Source organism: Narcine bancroftii, chromosome 12, assembly GCF_036971445.1.
Source record: "Narcine bancroftii isolate sNarBan1 chromosome 12, sNarBan1.hap1, whole genome shotgun sequence".
Taxonomy (NCBI): domain Eukaryota; kingdom Metazoa; phylum Chordata; class Chondrichthyes; order Torpediniformes; family Narcinidae; genus Narcine; species Narcine bancroftii.
In genome coordinates, this window is record NC_091480.1 from 84,988,112 (window position 1) to 85,010,577 (window position 22,466).

At 41.1% G+C, this 22,466-nt stretch overlaps 1 long non-coding RNA gene across 1 annotated transcript in view; it reads left to right on the forward strand.

The window, feature by feature from the left end:
• Nucleotides 1–22,053, forward strand: part of LOC138747782 (uncharacterized) — a 45,186-nt gene extending 23,133 nt beyond the window's left edge. The window contains exon 2 of the long non-coding RNA XR_011347655.1: nucleotides 21,246–22,053. This is a non-coding gene — a long non-coding RNA (uncharacterized lncRNA). The remainder of the gene's footprint in view (nucleotides 1–21,245) is intronic.
• Nucleotides 22,054–22,466: the final 413 nt, after the last annotated feature.

Genomic DNA, 22,466 nt, shown 5'->3' on the forward strand with positions numbered 1-22,466 from the left:
TGGTGGGGATCCTTGAGGATAGAGGCTGCTTTCCTAAGACACTGCCTCATGTAGATGTCCTCGATGGAGTGGTCTAGTACCCGTGATGTTGCAGGCCGAGCTAACAATCCTCTGGACTTTTTTCTTGTCTTGAGTGTTGGCACCTTCGTACCAGACAGTGATGCAACCAGTCAGAATGTTCTCTGTGGCACACCTGTAGATGTTTCTGTGAGTCTTTGGTGACATACTGAATCTCCCAAACTCCTCATAAAGTGTAGCTGCTGGTGAGCCTTCTTCATGATTGCATCGACATGGCCGCTCCAGGACAGATCCTCAGAGATGTTGACACCTAGGAATTTGAAGTTGTTGACCCTCTCCGCTACAGACCCCCTCGATGAGGACTCATTCATATTTTCCTGATCTCTTAGCACTTCTTCCTATACTCTGTATATCATCAGGCCCCTGGGATTTATCTATTTCTACACTCAGGAACTTTCTAGTGACCCTTCTCTGTGAACACTTGTTTCTTCTATTCCCTCATCTGTAATAGACCTTGGTTCTCCATTTTGTTTCTGGGAGTCATTTCCACGAAACTCACAAAGTATTCTCTTTATTCATCTGCCATTTCCATAATTTTTGTCATAGATTCTCTCATCTCTATTGACACAAAATAGCTTGTCTTTTTGTCATAGTGGAGACATAAATCAATGATATCAGTAGCCCCTTTTACACAGTACTTTAAAACCGGGTTCTATCCCCCTTTTGAACACTATGCAAAAGCATCAAAGGTGGATTAGGGGGTCTGGACTTACCTGCCTTCGATCTGCCAAGGTAGGTACTCTCAGCAGTTGAGTGTATTTGATTCACGGAGCCAGCTTATTTTGGTTCTGAGTGAACAGGCAAGCTGGCTTCCAGAAAAAGGTCGTGTATATGGCAGTAATGCGACTTTTCAGTGTAAAAAGAACTAGTAAAAATTTCCAAAGAGGCTCATTGCATGTGATAGGTATTTCCCCAGAAAATACCACACAATAATTTGCTACTAATTTTAATGGATGACAGAATCAGTGACCCCCCCCCCCCCTCCACCCCACCTGAATTTTCTGATGTGTCTCATGCAATTCCAGATAATTGAGGTAGTGTGTGGTGGTCATTAAGCACCCTCAGTCGTCAATCCAGGTTTTCTCTCTTGTAGTTTCTGCCCTCTGCTCATTAAATCATCTAGAGGTTCTCTGCTGTAACCTTTAGAAATATAGGCACAAGGAAGTGAAATTGGGTAGATACATTCCAAGCGAAGACTTACTGCAAATAATTTATTACAGCATGCAGAATGTACTTAAGTATGCAGGATTATTTTGCTAGTTTACTTTAAGTATTTACGATAACATTTCTGATGCTTCTTTTTGCCTCATTGACACTTAAGCATTTGTCTTCAGGTTCTGAGATATTAGCCTTGTTTTGAGACTCATAGCAATTAGAATTTTCTTGATGAATATTTAAGAATAATCCTTCTCAGCCAACAGATGTGTTCCGTGGGTTTCTACCGCAACTCTCAGTATGATTTTTACTTGGTCATAAGGTAGGATTTTCATATCCATCACCGAGTGGCTTAAAACAAATACCATTGTATTGTGTCTGTTGCACAGTAAGTAGCTATTCTGCTCATCTGGTGCTGATGTCCTGACCCCCATCAACAACCTGAAAGGGCTCCATTCTCCGTTCATGGTCCTGTTTGGTGCTTCAAGAATATTAATGGATCATTAATACTGGCACAATGTAGCTTTCCGGTTTTTGTTTACCCTACAACTACTTCCCCAAGCCCTCAACATGTCTAATACCTCATTCTCATTGGCATCTTTAAGAACAACAGAGCCTTGTCAATTTTGACTAAACCTTTTGATTAGAAATGAGCGACTCCTCCAGACTTTCCAATTACTGAATATTGGCCTCTCAGATTAGAAGACAATTATTTTACAGAGTGCACTAATTAATCTCATATCTTTAGCATGACCAATAGATCAATCATACGTGTTCAAAGGGCTAAGATCAATCATGCATAAAGATTTCTTCCCAGTTAGAATCAATAGATATGCTGTTAGAAGGTTAGATTTTCTCTTTATTGAAGGATAATGCTTACGGGCAATGAGTAATTGTTTCATCTATTACACTACTGCTTGGGGACCTTTTGGATAGTTATTGATGAGCTGAAGCCATCTGAGTCAGCCACGAGGTCCAAATGTATTTGCAACTTTGGTAAAAAAATACCTAGTTTAATAATGGTCCTTACCTGCTCCCAAATTGGTGTCAGGTGACTTTCCTCTGTGTTTGAATCCTTTGAGAATAGTTACAGCAATTTTGTCCCTGCTATTCTTTTGTTGTCACACATTTTTAGTTTGCTCTTGCTTCCTCTTTTCCTGTAGTTGATTTAATCAGAAGTAACAGTTAAACAGGTACACGCCTCACCCTGGACTTTTTTTTTTACAAATTCACCCCTGGATTCTGGGTTCACGGAGGTACAAGATTTCTAAATAGCAATGAAGCAAGTTTTGTCTGTGATCTGAAGGAGGTGCAACATGTGGTTACATGCACAAAAATATTCTGCAATATTTCCATGCTGCGAATGATTTGTGCAGATAGTTTGAAAATAAACTGAAGGATTTTTTTGGAAAGAGATTTCTTTGTGGTTACTCATCACCTACTTGGAAGCATATGACAAGACAGGGAAAAAAAGTCTTGTTTGAGAAGTCTATTGGAATTCTTTGAAGAAGAGACAAGGAGTCTGGATAAGGAGGATGCAATGGATGTTGTGTATTTGGATTTTCAAACGACATTTGACACGGTGCCGATAAGAAGCTAGTTAACAAGAGCCCATGGTATAACAGGAAACATATTAGAGTGGGTAGAGCATTGGCTGGCAGAAAGCAGAGAGTCAGTTGCTAGTGGAATTCCACAGAGGACGGTGTGGGGGCCGCTTCTTTTTATGTTGTATATTAATGATCTAGACTATGAAATCAATGGCTTTGTGACCAAGTTTGCAGATGATACAAAGGTAGGTGGAGGAGCTGGCAGTGTTGAGGAAACAGGGAGGCTGCAGAAGGACTTGGACAAATTAGGAGAATGGGCAGAGAAGTGGTGAAATGAAATATAATGTTGGAAAGTGGATGGTCGTGCACTTTCATAGAAGAAATAAATGGGCAGTCTATTTTCTAAATGGGGAGAAAATAGAAAATTCCCTAATGAAAAGGGGCCTGGGAGTCCTCATGCTGGACAGCCTGAAGGTAAACTTACAGGTTGAGTTGGTGGTGAAGAAGGCAAATGCAACACTGGCATTCATTTTGAGAGGAATGGAATATAAGATCAAGGATATGATGTTGAGACTTTATAATGCACTAGTGAGTTCTCAGTTGTGAGCAATTTTAGAGGACATTTTTAGAAAATGTGCTGACATTGGAGAGGTTTCAGAGGAGGTTCACAAGGATGATTCAGGGAATGAAAGAGTTATCATATGAGGAAATGTTTGACAGCTCTTGGCCTGCACTTGTTGGAATTTAGGAAGTGGGGGGGGGATCTCTTTGAAACATTTTGAATGTTGAAAGCCATGGACAGAGAAGATGGAGTAAGGTTGTTTCCCATGGTGGGAGAGTCTAGGACAATAGGCAATAGGGGACAGCTTCAGGTTGGAAGGCTGTTGGCTTAGAACAGAGATGTGGAGAATTTCTTTCACCAGAGACTGGTGAATTTGTTGAATTTGATGCCACAGGTGGTTGTGGAGGCCAAGTCATTGAGTGTAAATAAAGCAGAGATTGATAGGTTCTTTATTAGCCAGGGCATCAAAGGTTATGGGGAGAAGGCCGGGCAGTGGGGCTGAGTGGGAAAAAGATTGAATGGTGGGGCAGACTCGACGGACTGATAGTCTATAACTATGGTCTTATGGTTGTTTTGTTCTCTCTTCACATGAACGTGATTACCCTTACAGTCCACACACTTGACATCCAATCAGGAATCATCGGCAATGAGGGAAAGAGGAACCCCAGAAACTTTGTTTTCCGTGTGGAGTCAGAAAGGTATTGAAGGCAAGAACAACAGCAAAAGGAACATTGATGAGAAAGAAAGATACATTTATTTAGTGGTGTATCAAGGCACTTTGCAGCTGCTGAAGATCTTTCAAAGGATAATTACTGCAGTAATGCAGGTATCACAACATAATGCAGGAATGAGACATCCATGTTGTCAGCTCTGACAAAATAGTGTCTTTTTTAAATTAATTTTTAGTGTGGAATATATTTTGAATAGGGCACAGGAGTGATTCCCTTCAAAGCAGTACCATGGCAACCTTAACGCTGACCAGAGAAAAGGCCTTCAAAGTCCATTTGAACAATGACATCTGTGGTAATGGATTATCAGCCTAGAATAGTAATGTTTGCCCAGGCTTTTGAGCTGCAAATTTACAAGTTGGATTCAGATCTGGATTTAATGCTCCTCTACTGCATGTTTATTGTTCCGTTACTACCATGGGTCAGTCTCTTTCTCAGATGGATGAATCACAAATAACATTTTGGAAAAATTCAGCATTTCCAGGGAATGAGGCGTGGGAAAGCAATAGCAGGTTGATGGGAGATGAAAAGTTATTGAATCATGGGCCTGAAAAGATTGTCCATCTTAAACAATAAATAATCTTCTCATGATCAGTTATAACTAACTATAGGGATGTTTTTATGAAAAATAAGATATTTCTGCTGAAACATTGCACAAAAATTTTATAGACAGTCATTATGGTGTCACCCCCCCCCCCCCCCCACCCTGATGGTGTCACCCGGTGCGATCCACATCCCCTCCCCCCCCCCCCCCCCCCGCACTCCCCTAGTTACGCCAGTGAGCGCAATGCTGTTACAGCGCCAGTGGCCAGGGTCAAATCCGGTGCTGCCCGTAAAGAATTTGTACGTTCTCCCCATGTCTTTGCGGGTTTCCTCCCACCCTTCAAAATATCCCAGGGGTGTGGGTCAATCGGGTGTAATTGGGCGGCATGGGCTTGTGTTACCGTATAAATTATAAAACTCTTTAAATCATTTCATGGGCATAAACTATGCTTTCCAGAAACTCATCTATACAATATTTTATCAGGGGCTTACTTGTAATTTTCAGGGCTTCAGAAGACCAAGACCTTACATGTTTATTCTTTAGGTATCTTAAATGACTTATTTACCAAATATGTTTATACTTTCCTTTCTAATTAAAAAAACGAGTGGAGCACGTTGTTTTATCTTTTATGGTTAATATACTTTACAACTCACACCACCCTGGAGCAGAAGGGAGAAGAAAAAGGTGGGGGGGCGGGTTAATGGAAACCAGAGAAGTCGATGTCAATGCTATCTGATTGGAGGTGCCCAGAAGGAAGACGAGGTGTTGTTTCTCCAATTTGCGGGTGGTCTCAGCTTTTATGGCGGACAGAGCCAAGGTGCACTTCAATATGATGGGTCCTTTAAATGAGGGAAAGAGGGTGATACAAAGGAAAATGCAAAGGCTAACAGGGAAGTTCTGAAAAAAGAAGCTTTTGAGGAAAGACTGAAGTAAGACAATGTGGAATTTTATTTGCCATTGCTACTCAAGGATATTTGATGTAACACTGAGGATGAAGCACGAGACAAGTGGGAAAATTAAAGGTGCTTGGCCTATATGATAGGCCTAGCTGGAAGGGTTCAAGGGAATTTCTTAATTCTGCCTTCTGAAGGATTATAAAGCCTGACATCTCACATCAGGGCTCAGGTGACAGCATAAATAACCCAAGCAAAATTTAAGTAGGTTATCTGATCCATGGCATTACATCAAAGCCTTGAATTGCCTTTCCATTTATCATGATCAATAAATCTTTTTGTCCATCCTGGTAAGTTTTCCCATCTTAGTTGTGGTCCTGTGACAGGTGCCTATGGCCTTTGCATGACCCTGTGGCATAACGCTGTAGTGGGTTCACGTGAAATTCCTTTTAACTTACACAAAGATGTTTAAAAATTTCTGTGATGGTATCATCAGCGAATTTGTAGATGGTGTTATTATCGTACCGAGCGACACAGTGATAGGAGTAAAGTGAGTAGAGGAGGGGGCTAGGTAAGCAATCCTGTGGTGCTCAGTTTTTGCCAATCTGCACTGATTAGGGTCTGAAGGTGAGGAAATCCAGGATCTAATTGTACAGTGGGGGATTGAGGCCCAAGACTTGGAGTATGCTGATTGATTTTGAGAGGATGATGGTGTTGAATGCTGAACTGCAGCCAATAAAGAGCATCCTGGTGAATCAGGGTATTCCAGGGTTTCGTGTAGAGCCAATGAGATGGCTTCTGTCATGGACCTGTCACTGCAGTGGGCAAATTGGAATGGCTCCAAGTTGCTACTCAGACAGGAGCTAATGTGATTCAACACCAGCCTTTCAAAACACTTCATCTCTGTCGATTGTCGTTTGAGCAGGTTACACACTCTTCTTGGGTAGCAGTATGATTGAATCCTGTTTGAAACAGGTGGTACTGCACCCTGTCGGGGTGAGATGTTGAATACACTAGCCAGTTGGTCGGCACAGGTTTTCAGTGCTCAGCCAGGTACTCTGTCTGGACCAGATATTTTCCTTGGAGGCAGCCAAGGAAAATCATCATCTTCAAATACCGACAGTAGAGGATCATCAGGGGACATGGGGGTGCGCAATCGTAGTTCTTCCTTGTCTACTGGTCAAATTGGGCATAGAAGGCATTGAGCTTGTTTGGAAGTGAAGCTTTGCTGGCTCTGACTGTACCGGATTTGGGTTTGACCCAAGTTACGTCCTTATTTAGGCCCTGCCACAACTGCCAGGGATCCTTTGTTGTTTCCATTCTCATCCAGAATCTCCATTTCGGCTGGGAGATGGCTTTCCATTGGTCATATCTGCCCTTGCATAGTGTTCTTGATCACTGCCTGTGATCTGTCTCTTAGCCGTGAGAGATTTAGTGGGCACACGCTCGCCCACAGCTGGTCTAATAAAGTCCATAATGGCACTGATTCTTGAACACCACCCAACCCACATGAGGCCATTCTTCAGCCAACCATGACCACCTTCTGGCTTTCCTGATCTCTCAAGCCTCTCTTTGTAGGCTCTCTCTATATGCAGGTAGAAGGAGCGTTGTGAAACATTTCTGCTGAGCATCATGTGATTATGGCTGAATTTCCAACAACATTTCAAACCTCTTATTTCCAACTCCTCTCTTGATTATTATTCCGTACACTGAGAAAATGAGCTTCAGTTCACCACATCTCTGATCTTGTAATCTTCTAGTTTCCATTATCATTTTAACAAATGTCTATACTCCTGTGCTATTATTGCTTTTAACATTAGTGGTAATGGTTATCTGGAATTTTTTTGATTTATTAATTCTTGATACTCAATATTTGTTTCATTGTGAGAAGTGGCAGGAAGAGGAGATGAGACCAAGTCTAAAGTTTTATCATCATTCAGGTGCCTTGTCGTTTGTTGTGGGCAACCAGGTCTCTCCATCCATCACTATCTCTGACCCTCTGAATTGTAGTTGTTGCCTCCCCGTTCTCCTTCAGTGAAGGTTCCATCTTTGAGCTGAGACCATAGTTGATGTTGAGCTCATGATTATACATGGGAAAAATACTGAAGTGGTTTCCCATTGCCTTCTTCAGTTGCAGTGTCCATACTGAATGGAAAATCCTGGCCATTGATCAGCAGATTCATTTGCCCAGCATTTTTAGTTTTACCACCATAAATTCCAATTTGGAGAATCTGCTTGTAAAAACCATCCACCATCTGCGATCCATCTGCCATAAGTGCTCTGTGATTAGTAAGGGATTGTTTAAGGTGGGATGTGAGTGGGAAGGGAAGGTTGAGAATCACTGCTCTAGACCCAATGGTGACTGAAATATTTTGCTTGAGAAAAATGATAATTGGCCCATTTCCTTTGGAGTTATAAAACCATGCACGTAATGAGTCAATGAGGTACGACTAAAACAATGATTTCAAAACTTTTTTCTTTCCACTCACATACCCTTACTAAGCACAGAGCACCTATGGCATAGGGATTGCTTAAAGTAGAATACGAGTTTAGGGGGCAGTTTGAAAACCACTGTACTACATCTTGCCCAAGGGTGACCTGTAGGCTATTGGATGGAAGAAGCACCTTACACCTCCTTTTGCTGAGCACCACACTAAAGTTTAATTCTGATTTAATTTTTCTCATTGTGGCTTATCATGATCACATGACCCCCAAGAGCCACACAGTATGTAGCCTTGGTCTCCTGGTGGCATTCTTTTCTCTGGGACATAATCTAATCATAAAATATGGAGTTCCACACTTCAACGTAGTATTAGTGAGTGTTGCAATGTTAATGATTTCAGTTGATGTGTTAAACCTGGTCCCTCTTGGATCTTTCATGTGGTCCTCTCATGGCACAATTTCAAAGAAGAATAGGGCAGCTCTCTCTTGTGGCCTGACTAACTTTTATCCTTTTACATCAAATGAATAGATTATTCACTCATTATCGCACTGTGTGCAATTGGCTGCTGGATTTCTTAACAGCAACAGTGTTATTACACTTCAAAATCGTCTGGGTCACCAATGTCTTGGAATGGGATAATGAACATCCTATTAATGAAGTCCTTCCATTTCTAATAATATCCTCTTACTGGTTTGGCTCAATAAAATGTTCTGGGGAGTTTTTCATTGTTCTTCTAATCTTAAACCAGAGCAATGAAGCCCATCAGAATCAGCATCGAATAAGAAAATAGAACATTGATTTAAACATTACTCCTGGCCTGTCCTTTACCATGTGCATTCTTGTTGGGTTCATTAAAAATCTTTATGGCCTCTTGTTTTCTGATGCATTGTTAAGAATTCTCCTACCTTGCCACTTATTATAAGATGTGATTTAAAATGATGTTAACAATTAGATCAAGTATATAACAAGTCTGCTGGAATTACTGCTTTCTTTCAATTTTCCATTCATGCATGTTACTGAATTAATTGGATACATCCAGATCAAAGTTTGAGAAGGACTACTAATGGACAGCGAACCCACGTGTGCCTTCATCTATCTGAAGGAGAGTAGCCATCCTTGCCTTTGAAGTTAATGGCTGGCTGGCCAAATTGAAGTCCACCTAAATAATGGTCATCTGGGGTGATGCTTGATTTCACACCAAACACTACCCTCAGCATTGGGATAATAGAGTGGCATTGAGACAAAGTTGTCCCCAGCATGTTCTGAAGCCAATGGGTTCCCTTGTGAAATTTCACTCATGAAAGCCTTTAAATGGGGTGGGGCGAGGGAAATGAGGTACTGTGGCATTGCATAAGGGTTTTGTGCCATCTACAATTTGGCCTGAGTCATAATTTGCAAAAAAATTAAAAAATTTCATTGATATAAATTGTTATTTCTGTTATACAGAAAAGCCCTGGTACCTGGAATCCAATCAACCGGCAAACAAAAATGGAGGGGAAAAAAAGAATTAAAAATTTAAGTTTAAAATTGTAAAAGTAAATGTTCTCTGAAGTAACACAAAACCTTTGGTGAAGATGAGAGCGAATATTCAGCCAGCCGAGGGCCTTGGTCGGGCTTTGCTTGTAGCAGCTGTTTGAATAAAGTTGTGTAAAACAGCAATGGCATCTCCCAGGATGAAGAGCTTACAAAGCAGATAAAAGAGTAAATGTCATCAACCATTCTTAGCCATGGATGAGGTGCTGGAGGATTACAGGTTAGCTCACAGTGTTTAAAAAAGGCTCCAAAAGTAATCCTGGAAATGATAGGCTGGTGAGGCTGACATCAGTAGTAGGTAAATTATTCTAAGATATCAAATTATACAATTATTTGGACAGCCAGAAACTGGCTTTGTGCATGGTAGGTCGTGTTTAACCAATCTTCAGAGTTTGTTAAGGAGGTTACTAGGGAAGTTGACAAAGGAAAGGCTGTGGTGTTATCTACATGGACTTTAGTAAGGCAAGATCCTACATAGGAGGTTAGTTAAGAAGGTTCAGATGTTAGGTATTCATGGTGAAGCAGTGAATTGGATTCGACAATGGCTGGACGGGAGAAGTCAGAGAGAAGTGGTGGATAATGGCTTCTCAGCCTGGAAGCCTGTGACTAGTGGTGTCCTCAAGGATCGGTGCTGAAACAATTGTTGTTTGTCATCTATATCGATGATCTGGATGATAATGTGGTAAATTTGGTCAGCTAGTTTGCAGGTGACACTAAGATTGGAGGTTTATAAACAGCAAAGGAGGTTTTAAAAGTTTGTAGGAAGATCTGGACCAGTTGGAAAAATGGGCTGAAAATGGCAGATAGAATTTAATGCAGACAAGTGTGTAGTGTGTCATTTTGGAAGGACAAACCAGGAAAGGACATGCACGGTAAATGGAAGGGTGTTAAAGAGTGCAGTAGAACAGAGGGATCTGGGAATACAGATACATAATTCCTGAAAGGAGTATTCAAGTGGATAGAGTTGTAAAGAAAGCTTTTGGCATTTTGGCATTCATGAATCAAAGTACTGAGCACAAGAGTTGGGATATTATTGTAAAGTTGTATAAGACATTGGTGAGGCCAAATATGGAGTATTGTGTTCAGTTTTGGTCATCTAACTACAGAAAAGATATCAATAAGATTGAAAGAATGCAGAAAAAATTTACCAGGATGTTGCCTAGACTTCAGGAACTGAGTTATAGTGAAAGATGAAATAAGTTAGGATGTCATTCCATGGAACATAGAAGAATGAGGTGTAATTTGATAGAGGTATTTAAAATTATGAGGGGATATACAGAGTAAATGTAGATAGGCTTTTTCCACAGAGGGTAGGTGAGATACAAACAAGAGGACATGGGTTAAGGATGAAAGGGGAAAGGTTTAGGGGGAACATGAGGGGGAACTTTTTCACACAGAGCGTATTGGGAGTGTGGAACAAGCTGCCAGTTGAAGTGGTGAATGCGGACTCAATCTTGACATTTAAGAGGAATTTGGACAGGTACATGGATGGGAGAGGTATGGAAGGCTATGGACTGGGTAGAGGTCAGTGGGACTGGCAAAAAAAAAATGGTTCAGCATAGACTAGAAGGGCTTAATGGGCCTGCTGTAGTTCTAAAATGCTTTAAGGTTTATATATTCATGAAAGTGAAGTTTGTTTAATGTAAGTACAGAATAATATTTTTGCCTTTTAAACTGTTTATTCTTAAAGGATGTGTTAGTTAGGCACTGTAAGGTTAAGTCACAAGCAACCGGAAAATAAACTTATTTGGCATTTACCCATATGTGCTGGATACCAGGTGTTTTACTGTATTTAACTAAGTAACAGAGCCACTGGCAGTGGATCCATGAAGTATAGCCTGGTGCTATTTTGGCCTGGAAGTCAGCCTGAAGAAAACTGAGGTCCTCCATCAGCCAGCTCCCCACCATGACTACCAGCCCCCCCACATCTCCATCGGGCACACAAAACTCAAAACGGTCAACCAGTTTACCTATCTCGGCTGCACCATTTCATCAGATGCAAGGATCGACAATGAGATAGACAACAGACTCGCCAAGGCAAATAGCGCCTTTGGAAGACTACACAAAAGAGTCTGGAAAAACAACCAACTGAAAAACCTCACAAAGATAAGCGTATACAGAGCCGTTGTCATACCCACACTCCTGTTCGGCTCCGAATCATGGGTCCTCTACCGGCACCACCTACGGCTCCTAGAACGCTTCCACCAGCGTTGTCTCCGCTCCATCCTCAACATCCATTGGAGCGCTCACACCCCTAACGTCGAGGTACTCGAGATGGCAGAGGTCGACAGCATCGAGTCCACGCTGCTGAAGATCCAGCTGCGCTGGATGGGTCACGTCTCCAGAATGGAGGACCATCGCCTTCCCAAGATCGTATTATATGGCGAGCTCTCCACTGGCCACCGTGACAGAGGTGCACCAAAGAAAAGGTACAAGGACTGCCTAAAGAAATCTCTTGGTGCCTGCCACATTGACCACCGCCAGTGGGCTGATAACGCCTCAAACCGTGCATCTTGGCGCCTCACAGTTTGGCGGGCAGCAGCCTCCTTTGAAGAAGACCGCAGAGCCCACCTCACTGACAAAAGGCAAAGGAGGAAAAACCCAACACCCAACCCCAACCAACCAATTTTCCCTTGCAACCGCTGCAATCGTGTCTGCCTGTCCCGCATCGGACTGGTCAGCCACAAACGAGCCTGCAGCTGACGTGGACTTTTTACCCCCTCCATAAATCTTCGTCCGCGAAGCCAAGCCAAAGAAAGAAAGAAAAGATTACTTGTTGCATGAGACACATGCATTAGGGGTTAATAGTGCAGAGAAGTGGAAAGGCAGCTTCAGTAGTGTAACCAGTCTAAAGATCCCAGCTTGGCCTTGTGTGGCTGGACTTTCATGAAATGTTTGATTTTCTTCTGGGATGCTCCCGTCACGGTGAAATAAAACCAGTCTCTTGAAGGAGGTCACACCAGAGGTTAATTTGAAATTCATGAAACTGATCTGAAACCAACATTTATTGTAGATTCCCAGGGAAGAAGGATAATGGAGATTTTTTTTTAAAGTCAAGGCTAATTGAACTGTCCTGATATTTAAAAAGGCAAAATTCCACAGGTCATTAAATTTTTACAGTTTCACCTTGAAGCAGTGTGAGTCAATGCATTCTCATAAGGTTCCTGCAAAAGTAATTCTATACACAGGAACAGAATATTCCAAAGAATATTCCCAAAGACAAAAATATTTAGCACAGCAGGACTTGGCATCAATAATTCCATGCAAAATGTTCACATGCTCACATTGTATTTACGTGTAAATATGTCAAACTCGTTGCAGTCCACCTGTCCGATATGACGAACTTGGTGAGCTAAATCAACAGGTTTGAAGGGCAAGGGGACAAGCGAAAGATCCATAAATAAAAAATATAGGTTTTGGATGCACAAACATAATTTTGCCCATAAGATTAAGGAATTTATATGTGTGCTCCTCCAAGAGCTGTCAATTTTAAATTCTTGCTTCTCTCAGTTTGAAGTAAGACCATCTCCAGGGATCTGATATAATGGAGATTAAAGGTTACCAGTCTAAAGCATTAACTATTTTTCACCCCAGATGCCGTCTGATATGCTGAGCATTTCCAGTTTTTGTCATCGGCAGCATTGACTTAGAGATAATCCATGAATGTAAATAATTTCATCTGGGAAAATTCTTTTGGTGGGCTATATTCTTTAGAAGGACAGAGGGTTAATTTCAACTATATTGCTCTGTTTGTATCAGTCCCCCAACTTTCTAACTATTCTGTAAGCTTTGAAAGGTCAAACTTGTTGAGCATTGCCTGCTTTCACAATTAAGTGCAGCTCACACAACTACAATCTGAAGCAAGAATTAAAACACGTAATCTGTGGACACTCTGGTTGAAGTATCAATATATATATTGATGAATGGCTCAAGCACAAAACGCTGACTTTGTATCTCTGTTATCTTTTTTACAAAGCTGACTTTTACCCGGAACTCTTGTTGTGTAAAAAGGTCAGAAAGGGAATGAAGCAGCCATTTCCCTTTTGATATTTTACCTCCCAGACCTCTAGTAAATTTCCTGGAACGTCTGTAGTTTAAAGTTAACTACAGGCATTCTGTGAGCAACAAGCGAGTGAATAGCACGTCAAGATGATGCGGGTTGCAAGTCCCACCTCGTTAATTACTGCGCTTCCTGTATGCTACCTAAACTGGTGTAAGGAAATGGAGATTTTTAGTTTTGTTTGCTAGTGTGTGAAGGTGGTACATGAGTCGAAAGAAAAAGTTTGGAAACCACTGGTTAAGAGGGACATGGTGTGATGTTTTCATTGTGATAGCACTCTATCAGTACAATGGGCTGAATGCAGGCAAATGGGACTTGCTGGGTTGGCAAGTTCAAGTTTTGCGTTAATGGCCTGTTTGTGTGCTGCAAAACTCTAGGTCTCCATGAGGGACACAAAATTATGAGGGAGAAAGATGGGCTAGATAATAAGAATCCTTTTCTCATGTAGGGTGTGTCTAAAACGAATGGGTATAGGTATAAAGTGAGACGTAGGAGATTTAAAGGGGATCTAGGGGGAATGTTCACTCATCAAGAGTAGATAGAATTGGGAATGCGCTGCCTGAGGAGATGGCAGATGCTGGACTTTCACAAGATTTAAGAAGCATTTGAATCTCTAAGGCATAGAAAGCTATGGCCAAAATGCAGGTAAATGGGATTAGTATTGATAGGTACAATGGTCGGCATGTTTCTGGCCTGTAATATTCGATGATTCTGTTAAATATGTTTTATTTTCTCTCACGCTGCATAAATTTTTAAAATTTAAAATTTAGACATTCAGCATGGTAACAGGCCATTTTGGCCCACGAGTCTGTGCCGCCCAATTTACATCCCATTAACCTACATTTTTGAATGGTGGAAAGAAACCAGAACCCCCAGAGAAAACCCACACAGACATGGGGAGAACGTACAAACTCCTCACAGACAGCGCGAGACTCAAACCCCAGTCCAGACCAGACCACTACACCAATTGTGCCCCCAAAATTTCCTGCATATTCTTCAACTGTCTGATCCAAAGCTTCATAAACTTCTCTGTCAGTCTCTCCTCTCTTCCTTCTTGATGAAACCACCTCATCAGATACAGACTGGGACCCATTCAATGACTGTTTAAACAGTGAGAGTAGTGATGTGCTTGCTACCATCTTTGCTTCAGACGATAACAAGAGTTATGAAGGGTCCTAAATGTGTTGTTGTTTTCAGACAATGATAGCCATTTTGAAGGGTGGTAATTGTGATAACGTTTTCAATAAAAATCTCAATGAAAATCTGTCGCAGTCAGGTTTTGTTTTTGTTTTTCAAGGGTCGACTTATACACCAAATTGGTTTTTCAAGGGTTGACTTATACACCAGATCAGAATGGATTGGCTTTTGAGCTGAATTTAAGGTCTCAAAAGTACATCCAGCATATAAGTCGACCCCCATTTTTTGACAGATTATTTTTGTGTTTCACAACTCAACTTAAATGCCGAAATATCTGGTACCTAATTCCTATCTACTGCTACTCTTATCTTGCAGGTGACCCTATCTGTTAAACTGGAATAATGATCAATAGAGATGATATTTATAAGCCTTTATCAGACATCCAGTAAATCAGTGCAGTAATTCTCAACATTCTTCTTCCCACTCACATTCTACCTTAAATAATCCCTTACTAACACCAGAATCCTATGGGATCGGTGATTACTTAAGGTGGCATGTGAGTGGAAAGAAAAAGGTTGAGAATTACTGCACTAAATCAAAGCTGCATTACAGTAAAAATCCTAAAATCTGGACTGCTTGGGGATTGGGCCAGTGTGGATTTTTGGATTTTCCGGATGCTCGGATAGTATTTTTAAAATTCAAATTTAAAGGAGAATAAAGAAGAGATGAACAGGTAAATTTTGATCGTTCATTAACAAAACATTTTTTCATATAAAATACAAAGTACAAAAAGAACAAGTAAACATTTATTTGTTCATTTCCATGATTTATATGCACGTGTCGCGCTTATGCACGTACGCATACACACAAAAGCCCACTAAGTTTTGAGAGTTTTCGAGAAGTCCGGATTTTTGGGTCGACTGGATTTCTGGCTTTCGGAATTTTGGACTTTTACGGACAAGTGAGAAATGAAATGTGAACAGGTCAGTAATAAGGCTGGAGACTTATTAGGTGCGTGGGATGGTGCAGTCAGAGGATGGATATTAGATTTTTGGATGAGCTGAACTTTCTACAAGATGGGCAACCTGAGAAGTATTGGAATAGCTGAACACAGGGGAAATAATGGCACATACGAGGGTGTGAACAGCAGATGAGTAAGGCAGAGTTGGAATTGGGTAGTGGTTGAGGTTTTCAGCGTTTGTGACAAGAAGGATGTAGAGATGAAAGGAGGTGTCTGGATCAAACAGGACATTGAAGTGACGCTAGGTAACTCTGGACTTTGGTCTATTAAAGCAACACAGTTGAAGTGGCTTGGGGTCAAAGGGGTGTCTTGAAAGCCTCATTTTCTGATGCAATTTATACCTCTGCGATTTAAAATTCAAATTGATTTTGTTTAAGTGCATCTTTCCAAAGTCCCAGAATATATCTGGTTCTTACAGTTATATATACTGACATATCAGGAGGGATTACATGCACAGAATCTGTGAATTCAAACAATTGTGCTTCTCAAATTGCATAGGATTATAGTAAGCACAGATTTGCTTAACCTTGTTCTTGCTCCTGGCCTGCTTTGAGCAGGCCTGTCCACTCCATGTCGACTCTGTACAATTTCCCAGCTGAGCAAGTCTGGCAGACAGCAACATAAGTGACTGGTCCTCTTTGGGCACTGTAAAATGATCCTGCTTATGCCAGGTGAACCTCGGTTCTCTCATTAAAATCTATAACTTGAAGATGAATTCCAGTTGCATTTGCCCATGGCGAGATTTCAAATGTTGGTAATTCTCTCAAATTAACTAACACACCATTGAAACCAGGCGCAAAAGCCTGCTGAATAATTAATTCATTCTGTACATGCAGCTGAGGTACCAACACAAAGCTTTCTTGCCAGATGGACAAAAATTGCTGCATGCAAATTATTGTTGTGTGTAGAACAAAGGGGGTCCATGCTCTGTAAAAGAAGTTCATATCAAACTCTTTATTTAATTTGTTCCGTTAAATTGAGAAATTAAAGATGCAATTGAAGGGAGATAGCATCTGGTTAATAATAACTGCACCAAGTCATTCTCTTATCAGACAAACCCACCTTGAGGAAATGTGACACTGTTTGACAGCACTTATCTGTGATAAATGACTGAAGTTTGTCTGTTCACTGATAATGAATATTTTATCAGGCAGTTTGAAACAAGAGTATTTTCTATGATATTACAAATATATCTTAATTTTAGAAGGGCTTCTTTATGCATATGACTAAAAGACTGCACATTTTACTATTGGACTGTTTGATTTAAGATGATTATTGCAAATTAGACATTTTGGTGCATTTTGGTTTATTTGACCACATTCTGAGATCATTAAACATCCAATCTGCCTGAGTCACTTGGAGTGGCCTAACTCAGGTGACCTAAGTATCAAGTGTACAATGTATGCTTAGTTAAACAAGTTCCATAAATGGAAGTTTGACATAGTGACATAAACACGGCAGGAGCTAAATTTGATAGCCTCGTAGAGAGACATGGGATCATGATCCATGATGAACTTTTCCATTGATTGCACTGCAGGCATCACGCCAACTTCGATCCTCCTGCGAATAATAATCACTGCAGTCTTCAGCCCATATCAACAGAACTTCAAAACGTGTGGGAGTAGCAGGCTAATTGGGGTATTTGGGCAGCTTGTGAACCGGAAGGGACTGTTACCAGGGGTGTAGCCAAGTTCTGAAGTCAGGGGGAGAAAGGCACCACGCAGTGAGCGCTGTTGGGGAGGGGGGGTGTGTTGTCCAGGGTCAGGGGCTGGCGCCTTTGACCACGACCCGCATAACATTAAAAAAAACACCTCACTTTAATCTGTGCTCTGTCCACCCATCCTCATCCTGCTGTTTGCTCTCAGCTTATCAAGAGGCCAAAGCCCAAAAGCAACATGGTGGCCTCCAAGGCCAGCCCTCGCGAGAGGTTGGCGTGATTTTACGTTGATCCGCCCCTGCTTTCGCCCACAGAAGTTCGATTGGTCCCCTTGGCATTCATCGATCCCCTTTCGACATCCCAGGCATTTACGGACCACTTTTGGGTTAGGGTTAGGGTAAGATCAATGAGCATTAGTCTGAAACATTGACTTTGCTGAGAGTATTTCCAGCATTCACTGCAAGGTGTATTTCAGATAGATGGCAGTGTTATTAGCCCTCCAGCTGTTAAACAAATGAGACAAATTCACGAAGATCAACACTTCCTACTGTGGCTTTTTATTAAATTTGGAGTAAACTTGATACTCTATTTGTGGCTTTTAAAGTTCCCATTTGATGTATTGCAAACGCTTTGAATTTGTTCCCTTTTCCAGCAGGTTTAGAGGCACCAGAACCTGTTTTAAATTACAGAATGAATTCCCCATTTGGAACACACATGACCAGACTATTGGTTATTTGTAACATGTAACCAGTGCAGAGCCGATATATGTTTAAAAATGCACATTCTGGCTTTTCCTTTCTAGAGCCCCCTTTCCACTGCCATCTTGTCCCAGGAATTAACGGGGTCAGGGTCCAGTGGAAAAAGAAAAGAATCTCCATTTCAAACACATACTTCATAAAATTTGCATCGTATATCGACCATTCACCGGGGCAGAAAATCTTGATCATCGAATGGCTGATGGTCGATGATTCCCAGATATAAAAAATCACTGCTGGTTAACCATGATTTGGCACATTATTAGTCAATGGGATTTATCATTTTTAAAATGCTGTGTCATCTTGCAACTTAAGACCAGGATTGTGCAAAATAGTTGTGGTTTAATTGCAAGTACCTGCAAGAAGGGACGATATGTCTGAGCCGCCTCAGACCACTGAGTCAGCCACAGCTGCAAATGAGATGAACTCTTTCGGCATTGATGTAGGAACATTGCATTCTTGCGAATCTATTCATTTGGGGCCATGGAAGTCCTGTAGGGTTCAGCTGGCGGAATAATACTTGTAAAGCTTATCTGGGTGAGGACCAGTCCTGGAGAAGGAGACACTCATCTGGGCAGAGTGATGAACTGTGATGAAAGATGCTGACGGTAATAGAGAATGCTGCTGCCGGAGCCTCTAATTTGACAAAGTTCATCCAAATGCAACCAATGTCCTTTCAGTGTCCATTCATATTGCTATGGGACTTCATTTCTATGCCACGTGAATGTTTCAGAAGACCGATTCTGGCAACACCTACTGTACGTGAGCTGGTCAATAGCAATTCAATATGTCCTTGAGATAGTTAAGTGGCCATCTAAATGCTTCCTAGATATAGTGATTGTATCTGACTTTACCATCGAGAAAGTGCCAGGAATGGACCACAAAGATACGGATCTCTTACCCAGTAGGAGTCAGTACAGAATAGATTATCCTGAGCTTAGCTCCTCATGTGGACCTGCCTGGAGATAAGGATAGAGAACCATTGCAATGAATCTCCATTTCCAAAGTGCTGCTCATGTACCTCCAGGGTGTATGATGGCTTGAATAGTTCTGCCCCAACTCACTGCCCTCAGTCCCTGTGGGACATTGAGTTTTTAAAAAGGAGACCCTCCGCACTTCTTTGATAATCCATAAGATAATACCTGCCTTAATTGCCAGAGAGATGCTGAGTTTATCACACAGCTACCAGGAAACATAAAGTATGGACATTGCTGTCTGCCTGCTCTGGTTTGTACAGGGCACACAGTGTAGTTGAAAAATTCAGGTGCTCATTTTAGGTCCCATCCATCATCACATACCAGATTCAAATAAAACCTCAGTACCTCACATTTGCAAAAGGGCTTGGCATGCAGCATGCAGAGATTTATTACTTTGATACTCGCATTAATTGATACACTGGTGTTCTATTTAGTACCACCATCTTGCTTTCTTTTCTGCCTGAATGGTTCTTAAGGGAGGAAGATTGGAACTGCGTGTCAATTCAAGGCTCCAGTTCAGTGAGTATGGACTCATTAGACTGGGTCTTCCCCACTGCAGAACAACTCCTAATCCACCTTTGTTCCTACCCGAAACCCATCTCATGGTCCCAGCTGTACAAGGCGATGCATGAGATTTTACAGGCTGCCATCCATTATTGCCTTCATTATTTTCTGCTTCAGGATCATTTTGATGGGATATTTGGATTCTTATAGCTAGTGTAATGTTGCAAAACCTCCTGGCAATATCAGCTAATGATTGCAACCACCTTCCAAGGTTCAAGAGCATTCTTTCATTAAAGAAAGCAGGATCAACAAGATGTCAATATATATTTTCAATACAATTATTTCTTAAAGATTGATCTAAATCTACTGGCAGATGTTTCATGTTCCCAGGTTAGTCACTTGTTTGATAGACTTGAGCAATTATTCAACTGCACAGTAACATTACACAGAGCTTATTTCCCATATCATATAAACAACTGAACTAACGTCAATCATTCATTAGTCCTTTGAGCTACTGTACAGAATTCTGACCACAATAGTGAGTTATAAAAACATTGCAATAACAAGGATAATAAATGTAAAATCAGCTGTCTTTGAAGTAAGTAGCCTTGAACTAGTGTATGATGTTTGCCTGCAGGGGATTCAGTTAAAGGGTTTGAACAAAGCTGCCATGCTTGAGGGAGAATGTGAAAATAAAGGACTCAAACATTAAAAATGAATGTAGATACATTTCAAAAAGTACAATAAAAAAAATGCCCATTAGTTTCAATAAGGCACTTGCTACTTGTTGTCGTCCAGAATATTGCCCCGAGCTTGTTTGTGCTTTCAAGCGGATGCCAATCTGAAATGGGACCAAGAATGGCTTTTTACATTTCATGTCTTGAAATTAAATTGCAATTAGAGCAGTTTAGATTTTCCATTCTGAAGATTTAAACAATGACTGTACTGACTTAAACTGTTCAATGATTTTCATTCCCTAAGTTTGGTGAAGTTGTGGAGGGATTTCTTTCGCCAGAGAGTGGAATTTGCCACGGACGACTGTGGAGTTCAGGTCATTGGGTGTATTTAGGGAAGAGACTAATAGTTGTCTGAATAGTCAGGGTATTAACAGTTATGGGGAGGAGGCAAGGGAGTGGGGCTAAGTGAGAGAATGGATCGGCTCCTGATGGAATGGCAGAGTGGACACACTGGGCTGAATGGCCTACTTCTGCTCCTATACCTTATGATTTAAGCCTACTTTTATTGGGAACATTGAGTTAGAAAGTAGGCAGGAGACACTAGCTTCACTTAAATCAGCCAATTAATTCAAAATCATCCCATGCTGGTTTGGTCAGGGAAATTTCTTAATCGAAGGGCGTACTTAATATTTGAGCATTCCAATAAATTCCAGCCAAACTGCAGCTTGCTATTCAGACACAGGTACAATTTGGAGAGATTTAGGGGTGAGATTTATGACAAGAAATCTTCCATTCAAAGAACGATTAACAAATGAAAAAGATGATTGAATCCAGTGAGTTCCTCAATCAGCAGCTGGCAACGACCAGATGTTCTGATTTAATTGCCGTTGATTGGCAGATAAAAATCAGCCTGGAAACAGGGATAATCCTCCTGCTTCAAAGTAACATCTTAATTTCTGTTTATATTCCTGTAGAGCTCGTCGAAAGAACCAAAGACTTGTTGATCCAAACCAAGGCTTTTATTAGCAAAAGACCGGAGCTCTTCACAGGTGGCCGACCAGTCCGGAATGATCCGACCTGGCTTTTATTAGCAAAAGACAGGAGCTCTTCACAGGTGGCCGACCAGTACGGAATGATCCGACCTGGCTTTTATTAGCAAAAGACAGGAGCTCTTCACAGGTGGCCGACCAGTCCGGAATGATCCGACCTGGCTTTTATTAGCAAAAGACAGGAGCTCTTCACAGGTGGCCGACCAGTCCGGAATGATCCAACCTGGCTAGGGACACAACCCTTTAAGGCCCAGGAAGTAGGCGTGGCTTAGCTCTCAGCCAATCGCTGTAAGCACAGTCTAGATACTGTAACTATATACATTATATACATTGGTGATAGATCTGTACTATCACAATTCTCTGCCAGGGCAGTTGGACAAATCGAACTTCATATCCGCAATACAGCAGGTTCCAAAAGCATGAAATTCCCTGGTCTCCCAACCTACATATTGTGTTTAGATCTCTTTAGTGGGATTTGACCTGATATTTTGCTGTATCAATTCAGCTTGTGGAGTCATTTTTTTAAAAATGACAGTACAGTGACGGGAATACATTTTACTTTATTGAAAGTGTTACAGTGAAATTGATCACCTGTGCTTATAAATGTGAAGACCATGTAGTGAAATGTCAACACGAATTTTAGGAGAAACAGTTAATGACATTATTAATTCGACAGAAAGCAATGGCCAACCGTGATGGGATCAACTGTGCAATAAAAAACAAGGCAACATTGGATTGGCATGTGTGCAAGTCTCATTATTGACCGGCACTGGGCCAACTCCTCTTTAACAATACAAAAGTATGATCTTGTTGAACAGATATTTGTCATCATTTACTCTTTGCTGGTTTACCTATATATAAAACAGAGTTAATTATCCATCAGTTTCCAATTAATCTGTGTCTTTCTTGGAAGCACTCTGCTTTTGGTAAAGTAGAATGTAAGTTTATGCCCCACTCAAGAAATATGTGTGCAAATATATTCCCCACACATGCTAAATTAAGATTTCTCTCAGTGGGATATAATAGATCAAAGGTATTATTTAGAAGCAGGATAATTTCTTCTTGGCTGATATTTATCAAAATCAATAAAAACAGGTCATGTGCTCATCGTCACATTGTGCCTACCCATCTGGAATATTTCAATGG